The 13,804-nt window shown below is 41.7% G+C and overlaps 1 protein-coding gene and 1 long non-coding RNA gene across 3 annotated transcripts in view; both read right to left on the bottom strand.

Annotated features, from left to right (window-relative positions):
* Positions 1-13,804, bottom strand: part of grid1b (glutamate receptor, ionotropic, delta 1b) — a 720,128-nt gene that overhangs the window by 541,378 nt on the left and 164,946 nt on the right. The window lies entirely within an intron of this gene.
* Positions 7,213-13,804, bottom strand: part of LOC147841315 (uncharacterized) — a 9,790-nt gene continuing 3,198 nt past the window's right edge. The window contains exons 3-4 of the long non-coding RNA XR_015503952.1: positions 12,731-13,804; positions 7,213-7,579 (exon numbers count right to left, since the gene is read on the bottom strand). The exon at positions 12,731-13,804 is cut by the window's right edge and continues 950 nt beyond it. This is a non-coding gene — a long non-coding RNA (uncharacterized LOC147841315). The remainder of the gene's footprint in view (positions 7,580-12,730) is intronic.

Genomic DNA, 13,804 nt, shown 5'->3' with positions numbered 1-13,804 from the left:
CATACGTGCATCCCGCTGATCTGCTGTTTGATGAAGCGTGCCAAACCTCCCCTGACTCTCCGTCGTCTCGTTGTCACCTTCCATGTAACAAAAGGCGCATCACACATTTCCGCATAGACAAATGTAGGGCAGCCATCCAATCAGATGTACGCAATGTGCCCATGCATTGGTGAGGTCTCCTTGTTGCGAACAGTCAAGGTGGTTCTTTTTCCTCTAGATTAACATCAACTAAACAGATGCACTCCAAAATGTCTGGCATCCTCTGCATCGTTCCACAAGAGGACAGCAATATTGAACTGGCTCTGTAGGTACTTATGAAGAACAATAAAAATGGAGAGGGGGTATGTCCAAGTATCACAGGTGGAATGATCTCATGCCATGTTGTGTGTCCATGCGAGCTACTGTTACTGGTCCAAACACAAACACCAAGCCAGCACTATATAATTAGCACGAAAAAACTCCCGCGGTGTCATATTTGGGATTTGGTGATTTCATGCAAGCATGTTAAGCTATATTAATCAGCAATGGCAAGATAATTACAGTGGGCAAGAAAACAGCAGTGTATAACAGCAAACTATTAATCAGCCATTTTGCATTCGCAGGGCTAAAAGCATGAACTAATATAAAATGATAAATCCTACACGGTTTGAGGAGTAGATAATTACGAGCAAGATAGCTCGGCTTTCTCTTAAGCATGTCTCTTAGCATTACTCTCACGCTGTGCGTTTGTGTGTGTGTGTGTTTATTTGTGTCTTGTTTGCAGATTCAGGGGGTGGACACATCCCAGATCATTGTCCTCACACTGGTTACACCACAGCCCACCCCTTCCATTACAATGCCCTTGCTGCAAGATGCAGGGTCCACAAAGAATGTTCTGCAACACCTGCCAATAGCTAGTGCCTACGTTCACTGGCTTTTATTACTGGACATAAAAATATATTTACAATACATTAATGCCCATAAGAAACAGATGGCCCCTTTAGTCATCCTGTTGAATATGAATAACTTTGCAACTACATTGCAGTCCTTAGAGTATTATTAGACTTTTTTAATGTGCTAATATATAGCGCTCAGCAGTGTTGGGGGTAACTCGTTATTAAATATTACGCATTACATAATAATGTTACTTTTCCAAAGTAACAAGTAAAGTGACGCATTACTTTCAAACTAATAATAATATTTGAATTACATTTTACCTTGCTTAATTGGCTTTACAAAATATATTGGGGAATAAAAACTACCTTAGTCACACTCATCATCATCATCATCATCAGGTCACATTTTTCACAGCAGATGAGTCAGTGTACTGTTCTAGTAACTGAATAACTCAAGATATTGGTTTATTTCGAGTCAGAGGGGGTATCCTGTAAGTTTGTATTAAAGATGCAATCTGTTTCAAGACAACCCTGTTCAATTTAACGAACTGGTTTGATCGGTTCACTCAGAAAATCTGGCTAAAAACAATCGATTCATTTGCGAATCGCCTGTCATCACTACAGTCAGAAACAGAAATATTCAAATTCTTTTTATTTTGAACTCATCAAAGAAAAGAAGTGGATTGTCGTTAACAGTGTTGGGGAAAAATACTTTTAAAAGTAGTGCATTACAATATTGAGTTACTCCCCACAAAAAAAGGAACTAATTGCGTTACTTAGTTACTTTTTATGGAAAGTAATATGTTACATTACTTTTGCTGATTTTTTTTTTACCTGTTTTAAAGAGAAGTTCTGCATTTAACAACCAGTTAAATAACCTACACCTTACTTTTCCTTTAAAAAAAGTAAAATAAATTCTATTTTGAAAACTTTCTGTGCTCAGAGCTATACGTGCTGTATATACAGATTAATGAAAGCATGTAAAGCAATGTGTTTGCTACTTTTGAATGTTTTGTGTCATTAGTTAAGTAAAGTTACTCTCAGTTGATATAAAGTATGCATCAAAGCTTAAGAGTACTAAGATTAAATAATTTATATTAAGTCAAAAACAGATTTTAAACCTTTATATGTTTAATAAACAAAATGAAAGAAAAGTAACGAAAAAATAACTCAAAATTAATATAACATTACTTTCCATAAAATGTAACTCATTCATTCATTCATTCATTTTCTTGTCGGCTTAGTCCCTTTATTAATCCGAGGTGGCCACAGCGGAATGAACCGCCAACTTATCAAGTTTTTATGCAGCGGATGCCTTTCCAGCCGCAACCAATCTCTGGGTAACATACACACACACATGTTCACACACACACTCATACACTACGGACAATTAAGCTTACCTTATTTACCTGTATCACATGTCTTTGGACTGCGGGGTAAACCGGAGCACCCGGAGGCAGGGAGAACATGCAATCTCTACACAGAAACGCCAATTAAGCCGAGGCTCGAACCAGCGACCCAGCAACCTTCTTGCTCTGAGGCGACAGCACTACCTACTGCACCACTGCTTTGCCCGCATAAAATGTAACTAATTAATACAATTACTTACTTTTTTTAGGGAAGTAACTGAATATTGCAATGCCCTACTTTTAAAAGTAACTTTGCCCAGCACTGGCACTCAGCATAAATGAGTATATCCGCCTTTTGAAATTGAATATTTGTATCTATTTCTCAATGAATATAACTAATTGTTTAGGTGCATTTAAACAAAATAGTTTTATCAAACAGTTATGCCCATTAAAATAAGAGTTTGGCCACTTAACCTCTTAAGATATACAAACATTATACTTTTAAACAGAATAATTATTGCGAGGGAAAAGTACAAACTACAAAATATCAACTAAGTTTTGTGTGTGTGTGTGTGTGTGTGTGTGTGTGTGTGTGTGTGTGTGTGTGTGTGTGTGTGTGTGTTTGTTTTTATGTTTCCCTTTATTTTTTTAAGTTTTTAAAATGTTATTTAATATTTTTCCCAACATATTAATTTGGATGGACTGACTTAATGGATTGTGATCTTAAGCTTTTTTTCATTATATTAGTTACACTTTCTGCTTCGGTACTGTTATGATCACCAGCAGTGTTGCTCTTGCAGGCTGCTGGAGAACACTCACATTCAACTGCACTACAAATCCCATCATACACAGCACTCACACACCTGGCCCAGATTCACCTTGATTGCAAACACACAGCTGAAGCTGTCCAGGACTAATCAGACACACATCATGGCTGAGTCTTGAATCTGTTATTGTAGCACGACAAATCATTTTCTTTTATTGTCTTGCCTTGTCTTGCTATGTTTTAACCCTTTGCCTTGTTTTACAGTTTTCATAGTTTTTGCCACCTGTCCTGACCATTCGACTGTTTCTTAACTACAATTCTGGATTTTTTGAATGCTTCTGTTTGCTTCTGTCTTGACCGATGTCTGCCTGACTAATCTGTTTAACAAACTGTATGTGGATTCTCAACTTTGTTGTCCAGCATTTCACAGTTACAGGTACTGCATAAACTAATTTATATCCACAAACATATTATTGTAAAGCATCCTGTATAAAATATACATTTAAAAGAGTCATCTGTGAGTGGATGACTAATTTGCGCTGAGTACTAAACATATACAATATACATGTATCCATCTTAACTTATCTAGCTCTAATCTAGGGTTGTGTGACATGTGACAAATTTGGATTAGAGATGATAAAAGATGTCTCTACAATCTGCTTTTCAATAGTGCAGCATCCTGCTACAGCACACATTGTATCCATTACAATTCTGGCACCTCTGTCTCAATATACTATAAAACGTGATTTATATTCACATCAGATTATTAACTCAATGGTAGAGTTACACTCATGCAAAACTCCACTTATTCATAATGATCAAAGGACTTCAGTTTCATGCACTTTAAAGCCTTGCCGGTTAAACATTTCATCTGCACACTTCGCACACTCTTTTTTTTATTCCAAGAGCGTACACTGAGGAGAGTGCAATCTGCTTGCTGCACACTATAAAGCCTGTCAATCAGCACCTCATTACAGGACAAGGTTATATTTCAAGTCTGAACCTGCTAAAACCTCACAAGATTTGTATATAAATGTGTTTATTGAGTCTAAAGTGAAAGTAAACAGTAGAAAAACTGTTCATGTAACAATCTGTGCTGGTCTTAAAGTGACAGCATACTAACAGACTAAACATGATGTTGGTGTCATAAAGGGATAATTCACCCCAAATGTGTCATTCTGTGAATATTTGCTCATTTAGATGACACCCCAAATCTGTACTAATTTATTTTATTGCTGTGAACACAAAATAAAAAATACTGTACACTCTCAACAAAGAAGGAACGAGAGTTGTCACTGGAGTGATACCTTTTCAAAATGTACATTTGTATTTAAAGGGTCCATAATGGTACCTCAAATGTATAGATTAGTATCTACAAATTTTAAGTGGAACACTTTTATACTTTTTAGGTACCAAGATGTACCCTTGAGGTGTTAATATGGCCCTTTTAGGTACAAATGTGTACCTTTTAAAAAGGTACCACACCTGTGACAGCTCGCGTACCTTTATTTCTGGGAGTGTAGAACATAGGTGACCAAACCAAAATATTATAGAGGTCAATGGGGACCATCAAATTTTAGGTTACCTAGTACCACATTCTTCAAATAACTTGAGAGAAACTCAAAAAGGTTTAAAAACACAAAATGAGTAAATGATGACTGAATTTTAAATATAGGGTCAACTAAACCTAATCCCTAAAATACCTAACATAATAACTTGACTTCTAGTTGATCATTTGGTATAAGAAGTGGCTTATTTACAAGGCAAAGCCTTCTCAATTACACTTTTTTTTTTTTTTTTTTTTTTTACAAAAGTAAAAGATGGTAATGCCTTGATTTTCAATTATTTTCTTAGGACAGTAAGGTCTGACTTTGCTTAGACAAAAATATTGTCACTTAACAGAAATACTGTACAGTATAGAATATAAAGTTATAAAGCAGTGGAAAAATAATTAATAATGTGTATGACTGCATTCATACATCTCTGCAATGACATAAATAAATTATAAATAAACTCATCTGAAATGGCAAGCTTTCTTGCAGGACTCTCAGAGTTCATCAAGATTCCTTGAATTCATCTTCTATCTAAGACCCAGTACAAGCTCAGTAATGTTAATATCTGGTGACTGGGCTGGCCAGGCTAAAGGAGAGCTATCCTGCTGACGAACTTATTCTCTCATGAAGTTTGTATTGTAGGCAGCACAAATGTCTTGATTGCTCAGGCTGTTGATTTTGCCATCAACTCTGCAGATCTCTGCACGCCCACATACTGACACTTTTCCAAAGGATCAACTAGAAGTCAAGTTATGAATTGTTGCTCTTACAACTGTGATTAATGAGAGGACTTTTGACAGGTAGTTTTAAAATAGAGAATAAAAAAGTAAAATAAATAATATATAGTAAAATAAATAATAATAGTAAAAAACATCATCATGAATCATGTTACAATTGTGTATACTTGAAAATATATATCATTTTCAGGGATTCTCCAGAAAAAACTGATATTTTTTGCCAAATCCCTACTCTAATCATATCCAGACTGTTAACTAAAACAAATCTACCCTTTGTTGAGAATTAGTTAACATACTTACATATAAGTGACTCATAGAATACAAATGTCTACAATAAATCATCAAAATAAAGATAAACCAAAAATAAATAAGTAAATTTTGTCCCTGAGAAATTCTTAAAGTACTACTTCTACTAATGTTACTTCTGGTAAAGGGTCTGTATGTTTTTGATCTGAATCAGTCATGTCACATGGTTATTGTCCAGCTGGCAAGTACTTTGGTTTTAGTAACTTGGCCAAGCTAATTTTCACTTACATTTGGCATGTGTTAATTGTGGACACAGTATATGACCAGTGGGTCTGCTGCCTGTTCTCCGAGGAGCCGACACTGATTAATCGAGAGTGCTCCACTGCTCCAGGAACAGTTCCAGTTTCTTGCTGGTGATCAGTGTAAATGTTTAGACAGCCCCTTGTGGTATGATGGAGTATAGTGAGGATCCAGAGATCCACAGTGCTACTGGAGGTAAACGAGGAGATTGGAGAGAGGAGAAGGAACTCTAGTTGGCAGAGAGGTTAGACAGCAGTTGTAATGTCGCCTGTGAATAATGATGCATGATGCTGTAGCTCTTTAATAGAACATATTGTTATTATTATTTTTTTTTTTTAATTTCCAGGTTCTGCAGGTTGCAATGTTCAGAATTTTGCTTGCCAATCTTAAGCCAATTGTAATGGTTTGTAAAGAATTTCCCCAACCAGTGCAGAGCCCAGTGGACCAGAGTGAGCGCTCCAACTTGCCCACACAACCTTCCACCCCCCCACCCCGGTCCTAGAACAAACAGTTATGGACCAAAGTTTGCCAACACAAGAGCATTTTAATACAGACTCTGAAACGTTATAAAAACCTCAGATGAAGTAGAGTTTACAGAGTAGAAATAAAGTCTTTTATTTGATTCTGGCTATTTCTTTGCGGTGGCCTCAGCCAGACATTCTTTAAACAGTTTTAGTGTCCTTGTTGGCAGATGATTACCTTGTTATGTGGGTGTTCGACAAAAAGGAGGAGAGAATGTACTTTTTAAAATAGTTTCAAATGCTCAGAAGAGAAAATGTTATGGTGTAAAATACATCAACAGGTAAAATCACTGCTAAGTTGCTATCACAGAACTTTCTATATCTAAGTATGAGGAGAAAAAAATGGCTGGATATTACACACTTAGGTAAAAGTGGCCATGCTAAATAGGAAAAGTGTTTGTTAATATTAGTATTAGTATTATTATTATTTCCTTCATTCATTCATTTTCTTGTCGACTTAGTCCCTTTATTAATCCGGGGTGGCCACAGTGGAATGAACCGCCAACTTATCCAGCACGTTTTTACTCAGCAGATGCCCTTCCAGCCCATCTCTGGGAAACATCCACACACACATTCACACACACACTCATACACTACGAACTGTTTAGCCTACCCGTTTCATCTGTACCGCATGTCTTTGGACTGAAGGGGAAACCAGAGCACCGGGAGGAAACCACGCGAACACAGAGAGAACATGCAAACTCCACAATGAAACGCCAACTGAGCTGAGGCTCGAGCCAGCGACTCAGCATTCTTCTTGCTGTGAGGCGACAGAACTACCTACTGTGCCACTACATCGCCCATTATTATTATTACTATTATTATTATTTATTATTATTATTATTATTATTATTATTATTATTATTAGTAGTAGTAGTAGTAGTAGTAGTAGTAATAGTAGTAGTAGTATTAGTATTAATAAATACCCAATGTCAAGTGACCAAATATTTTTTGTTTAGGCTGCTAGAGGTGTAACTCACATGAAATGATGTCATAGTTTGGTACAATTTCAATATATTTTTTTAAAATTTGATTTTGTTTATTTATATGCTTGAACTGTCTTCTGAGGTATCTTCCCAGCAGCGTATAAACCAAAAAACATTCTTATTAAAAAATAATAAAACAATAAACATAAAATTGCAGTAGATATAAACAATGCAAAGAATTCAGTGTATTCACTCAAGGGAGAAATGAAAATGAAAAAAAAAAAATTTCTCTCTTGATTTGCTCAACTGTCACGCTCAAAATAAATGTTCGGGTGGATCCAATAGCGAGTGAACAAAGTAATTTATTAAACACAGTCAAACTCAAAAAAGGCAGGATGTAACAAAAGAGTGAGGTGCTAAGGCTAGGGGAACAGGACAGGAATCGAACAGGAAATCAGGCTCTAGCAGAAGCTCCTCACGGTCCTGAGCACAGACAGAGAGACACACATGAGCACACGTAACGAACTGACAATGAACATTAAACACGTAGCACTTAAATAGTCACGATGATGTAATTCAGCTGGCGAAAAATCAATCCAGCGGAGTGACGTAAGGCCACGTGACCAAAACAACACACGTGGGCCACAAAAGCAAAACAAACCCACATGATCACACAGACATTCCGGAAGAGCGCACAAACCTGCAACCGTGACATTACCCCTCTCTCAAGAGCACCTCCTGGTGCTCCCAGAAGCGCTTACCTGGCGATTGTAATCATCGATAAGAGAGTGATCCAATATGTCCTTTGCAGGGACCCAACTCCTCTCCTCCGCACCATAACCTTCCCAGTCCACCAAGTACTGAAATCCTCGCCCCCTCCGTCTTGAGTCCAGAATGCGCTTAACCGAATAAACGGTCTCCCCATCTACGAGACGCGGCGGGGGGGGAACCGGAGTGGGCGGATTAATCGCCGTATGAAAAACGGGCTTTAATTTGGAAACATGGAACACGGGATGAATTCTCCTGTACGCTGGAGGAAGTTTGAGGCGGACTGCCACCGGACTAATGATCTTGATGACAGTGAATGGGCCAATAAATTTGGGTGCAAGTTTATTACATACGGAACGCAAGGGAATATTCTTAGTTGAAAGCCACACTTTTTGACCGACGACGTAAACGGGAGGCTTCGACCGGTGGCGATCGGCTTTAGCCTTAGTGCGCGCACCCACTTGGAGGAGGGTCTGCCTGGCCCTGTTCCAAGTGCGTCGGCACCTCTGGACAAAGGCGTGGGCGGAGGGGACCGCGACTTCGGATTCCAGACTGGGAAAAGCTGGTGGCTGGTAACCTAAACTACACTGAAACGGAGAAAGGCCCGTAGCCGACACTGGTAATGAATTGTGTGCGTACTCCACCCATGGGAGCTGCTGACTCCAAGAGGAGGGATTCTGGGAAACCAAACAACGTAACATTCGCTCGAGATCTTGGTTTGCCCTCTCAGTTTGTCCGTTACTCTGAGGATGAAACCCAGAAGAAAGACTTACAGTCGCTCCCAATAAATGACAAAATTCTCTCCAAAATTTAGAGACAAACTGGGGCCCCCTGTCAGAAACCACGTCCGTCGGGAGGCCATGAATGCGAAAGACGTGATTAATGACAGCATCCGCTGTCTCTCTGGCTGAGGGTAATTTGGGCAGAGGAATAAAATGAGCTGCCTTCGAGAACCGGTCCACAACGGTCAAAACAACCGTATTGCCACCAGACGGCGGGAGCCCGGTGACGAAATCTAGCGAAATGTGCGACCAGGGTCTCGAAGGCACTGACAGCGGCTGAAGGAGTCCAGCGGGAGGGCGATTAGAAGTCTTAGAAACAGCACAAACAGAACAGGCCAAAACAAACTCGCGTATGTCCCGTGCCATAGCTGGCCACCAGAATCGCTGTTTAACCAAAAATAATGTACGACTCACCCCCGGATGACAAGCCACTTTGGAGGAATGTCCCCACCGAATGACGTCAGACCGAATCTCCTCCGGCACAAACAAACAACTGGGTGGGCATCCGGCCGGGGGCGTTACCCCATCCAGGGCTGTGCGGACCCTGCTCTCGATCTCCCATGTCACAGCAGAAATACAAATCCTCTGGGGAACGATGGGCTCAAGAGACGTATTGCGCTCGGAAAAATCAAAAAGACGGGATAACGCGTCGGGTTTGATGTTTTTGGAACCCGGCCGATAAGAGATGGTAAAATCGAAACGACCGAAAAATAATGCCCACCGAGCCTGCCTGGAGCTGAGTCGTTTGGCGGACCTGATGTATTCAAGGTTCTTATGATCGGTCCAAACGATAAAGGGAACCCCCGAACCCTCCAACCAATGACGCCACTCCTCCAAAGCGAGTTTGACAGCCAACAACTCCCTATTACCAATGTCGTAATTACGTTCTGCGGGAGATAATCGGTGAGAGAAAAACGCGCACGGATGAATTCTGTCATCCGAGGCGGCGCGCTGGGACAGGATAGCGCCCACCCCCACCTCTGACGCGTCAACCTCCACCACAAACTGCCGGGAGGGATCAGGTGTCACTAAAATAGGAGCTGAAACAAAGCGGCTCTTCAGATTGGAGAATGCAGCCTGTGCTGCGATCGACCACCTGAAGGGAGTTTTGGAGGAGGTTAAGGACGTCAGAGGGGCGGCGAGCTGGCTGAAATTGCGAATAAAACGCCGGTAAAAATTAGCGAAGCCCAGAAATCTCTGCAGGGCCTTACGAGACTCGGGGATTGGCCAATTCACCACAGCCTGAACTTTCTCTGGATCCATGCGCACCCCCTCGACTGACACAATGTGTCCTAGAAAGGGAACAGACTGTGCATGGAACACGCATTTCTCCGCCTTGACAAAAAGCCCATTCTCTAGCAGCCGCTGAAGCACTCGCCTGACGTGCTGCACATGTTCCTGGAGAGAACGAGAAAAAATCAGAATGTCATCCAGGTAGACATAAATAAACTGATCTATCATATCTCGCAACACGTCATTTACGAGTGCTTGGAAAACCGCAGGAGCATTAGAAAGCCCAAAAGGAAGAACACAATATTCAAAATGCCCCCTGGGGGTCAAAAACGCGGTTTTCCACTCATGACCCTGCTTCATGCGAACCAAATGATATGCGTTGCGGAGATCTAATTTCGTGAAAAACGAAGCCCCCTGCAGACGCTCGAACGCTGAAGACATCAGCGGCAAAGGATATGTATTCTTCACCGTGATGCTGTTCAGCCCTCGATAGTCAATGCAGGGTCTAAGGGACCCATCCTTCTTTTTCACGAAAAAGAACCCCGCCCCCGCCGGTGAAGAAGAGGGCCGTATGATCTTGGCCGCTAGAGAATCAGAAATATATTTCTCCATGGCCTCCCTCTCAGGAATAGAAAGAGAGTATAACTTGCCTTTAGGCGGAGACGTACCTGGCAATAAATCTATTGCACAGTCATAGGGACGGTGAGGAGGCAGTGAAGCAGCTCGAGACTTACTGAACACTCTCTTCAGGTCGAGGTACTCACTGGGCACGTTTGACAGGTCCATGCGCTCCTCCTGAAACACAGAACAAGAAACAGCAGAACGAGCAGACGAAAGACAAGACTGATGACAGTTCTCACTCCACGAAAGTATGGCATTAAGACCCCAGTTAATGTGAGGCTTATGAAGAATTAACCAAGGATGACCTAAAACCACTGGTGTGTTAGAACAGTCTGTTAAAAAAAATGAAATGTGTTCAACATGATTTCCAGACGTGATCAGCTTTATGGGTTTGGTGGAGTGAGTGATAGTGGGAAGGGAAAGTCCGCTGAGTGCGCGTACTGCAATGGGTTGTGACAGTGCAATAACCGGAAGTTTAAAACTGAAAGCGAAACCAGAGTCAATGAAGTTTCCCTCCGCCCCGGAATCGACGAGCGCCTGTGTGTCTTGAGTTCCGGAACCCCATGATAAGGAGACGGGCAGTATAGTGGCAGACGTAGAGGATTTGTCCAAATTAATTTCACCCATCAGTAACCTCTTACCTACTGATGGGTGTTGACTTTTACGGGACAGGAAGCCACCCGATGCCCCGCCCCACCGCAGTAGAGACAGAGTCCCTCCGTTCTTCGCCGGCGCTTCTCCTCTACGGACAAGCGGGATCTGCCCAACTGCATGGGTTCCGGGTCAACGCTCCCAACTTCCGGTGCCATCGGCGAGACCGGCGAGTCAGGGACAGGATCCGGAAACCTGTTTTGCCGCATGCGACTCTCACGGCGAAGCAGTCTGGAGTCCACCCGGATGGCCAAATCCACTAGCTCGTCGAGGGTCTTGGGAAGATCTAGGGAGTAGATCTCGTCCTGAAGACGATCCGAAAGGCCATGAAGGAACATGTCCCATTGAGCCTCCGCGTTCCAGCCGGATTCAGCAGCCAACGTGCGGAACTCAATGGAATAGTCCGCCACGCTCCGATTCCCCTGGCGGAGCTCAGCGAGGACTCGAGCGGCCTCTCTCCCAGAGGCGGCCCGATCAAAGACCTTTTTTAGTTCCTTTGAGAACAGGTCGAACGAAGAACAACAGGGTAATTTCTTCTCCCATGCTGTGGTTCCCCATTGAGCCGCCCTTCCTGAAAGGAGAGTGATGACGAACGCCACCTTGGCCTGCTCTGAGGAAAACAAAGATGGCTGCAGGGAGAAGTACAGGGAGCATTTGGCTAAGAAGGACCGGCATAAGTGAGGCTCCCCAGCATAGCAGGTCGGCGGAGGAAGGCGAGGCTCAACTGAGCGACCAACGCCCAAGTTAGCACTGGCAGTCACCGGCGCAGGTATCACCTCCGGAGCTGGTGCAGGCTCCCCTTGTGTTGTTCCGGAAATCAGCTGTTGGACCTGCGTAGTGAGTAACGACACCTGACCAACCAAGGCCTGGATAGCCTGTGCAGTCGTGGCTAAAGCCTCGTCCTGGCGATCGATCCTGGCGTTGCTAGCAGTAAGGAACTCCGATATCTGAGAAGTACTCGCTGGATCCATAGTAAAGGTCAGTTCGTTTTGTCACGCTCAAAATAAATGTTCGGGTGGATCCAATAGCGAGTGAACAAAGTAATTTATTAAACACAGTCAAACTCAAAAAAGGCAGGATGTAACAAAAGAGTGAGGTGCTAAGGCTAGGGGAACAGGACAGGAATCGAACAGGAAATCAGGCTCTAGCAGAAGCTCCTCACGGTCCTGAGCACAGACAGAGAGACACACATGAGCACACGTAACGAACTGACAATGAACATTAAACACGTAGCACTTAAATAGTCACGATGATGTAATTCAGCTGGCGAAAAATCAATCCAGCGGAGTGACGTAAGGCCACGTGACCAAAACAACACACGTGGGCCACAAAAGCAAAACAAACCCACATGATCACACAGACATTCCGGAAGAGCGCACAAACCTGCAACCGTGACATCAACCTTCACTTGTTCTGAACGTGTTTGGGTTTCTTTCTTCTTTTCAACACAGGGGAGGTTATTTTGAGCAACTTTTGTTGGTGTTGTTTTGGTTAGTTAGTTTGTTTGTTATTAAAATGCCATGAACAATCGATCATTTCTAGATGCAAAAAGCTCTCTGGTAAAAAATGTTACTTACAAACTTATTATGCCGTGTGTTAGCAGACCACTGTAATCCACATGTCCACTCGTAATTGGTGGTCTCATCACAAAAAAATGAAAACAAAATCTTTGTTACAGCACATATATAAACGCTACAGTGACAACTTTTTTTTTCTCTCTGAACATTGTGACAGGTAAAAGCAGTCTTCGAAGCTATATCATGCATGCATGCACCTCATTTACAATAGAGCGTGCTGATTCGTGTCAAGTCTTTCTCTTGAATTAATGCTGAAAACTTAAAGATGTCACGTTGTACCAGCCAGCGCAGACATCTAGTTTCCATGCTGCAATCTACACAATCTCATGGCCATGATTTAGCTTTATATGTTCTTTTCAAACCAGAAAATTGAATTTTCTCGCAAAAACAACCAATTTTCACTTTTTAGTGAAATGTGTGTGTCCTAATAGTGTTTTTAGCAACGTGGGGCATATATATGAATGTTAACATATGTTTAAAAAAAAATGAAAAGTGTTTTGGTGTTTCGTGGCCCTTTAAAGATGATAACTTTGCTTCTGAATGCCTAAAATAAAGACAGTGACAATTTAATAAATACATTAGTTTATTAACGTAAAGTCTAACATAAAGTCTATTAACAAGGAAGTTCAAACACATCCATAGTTAACCCACAACTGCTGTGTTTAGTTTGTACATAATATCACGTATGCACTGCAGCAAACACTCTAGCACAACCCTTTATAGGTTTTATATTCTGATCTTCAGATATTGGCTGCCAGACATGATTTTCCACTCCTCATTCATAAAGTGGTGAGCATTATACAACTTTTTGACTCTGTCCTTGTACTAATTGTTCATGCTACATGCTACTAACAACATTGGAAGCAAATGTTAATTTCATCACACAGCCTGTGTAATGT

This window comes from Danio rerio, chromosome 12 (genome assembly GCF_052040795.2).
Source record: "Danio rerio strain M-AB ecotype USA chromosome 12, GRCz13ab, whole genome shotgun sequence".
Taxonomy (NCBI): Eukaryota; Metazoa; Chordata; class Actinopteri; order Cypriniformes; family Danionidae; genus Danio; species Danio rerio.
The sequence above is the reverse complement of the archived record's forward strand: the minus strand, read 5'-3'. Positions and strand labels throughout refer to the sequence as shown.